Source organism: Wasmannia auropunctata, unplaced genomic scaffold (genome assembly GCF_000956235.1).
Source record: "Wasmannia auropunctata unplaced genomic scaffold, wasmannia.A_1.0 LD336090.1, whole genome shotgun sequence".
In the NCBI taxonomy this organism is placed as follows: Eukaryota; Metazoa; Arthropoda; class Insecta; order Hymenoptera; family Formicidae; genus Wasmannia; species Wasmannia auropunctata.
Window position 1 is genome coordinate 4,107,430 of NW_012026800.1, and position 422 is coordinate 4,107,851.

Here is a 422-nt window from a genome sequence, read left to right on the forward strand (position 1 = left end):
AAGGTAGAAAATACCGACGATTACAGTTTAGTAGATTTCTCCGAATTGGCTGAACGGAATTGAAAATCCTTTCACAGGATTAAAATAGACATGAAATTGTGGTGTTAGACGGTCAAATTTGTAGTAAAATCGGAAAAAAATTAAAAATTACCTTTTTTCGGGTCGTACAGCTGACACCTAACCATAACCTGACATAAACATTTCATTAGTGTAAAAGTTTTGTAGCTCATATGTACAAAATGCGTGCGTCTAACACCACAATATACATGAACGAATAATACAAAGTCTTTTGAGCTACGATTGAAAGCGTAGAAAAAAAGAAATCCACTAAACTGTAATTTGTGGTAATTCGTACGCTCGGCTGAGGTAAAGACAGCAAAAATTACGTTTGGCAGTAGTGCCGGATTTTCCAAGAGATGGCA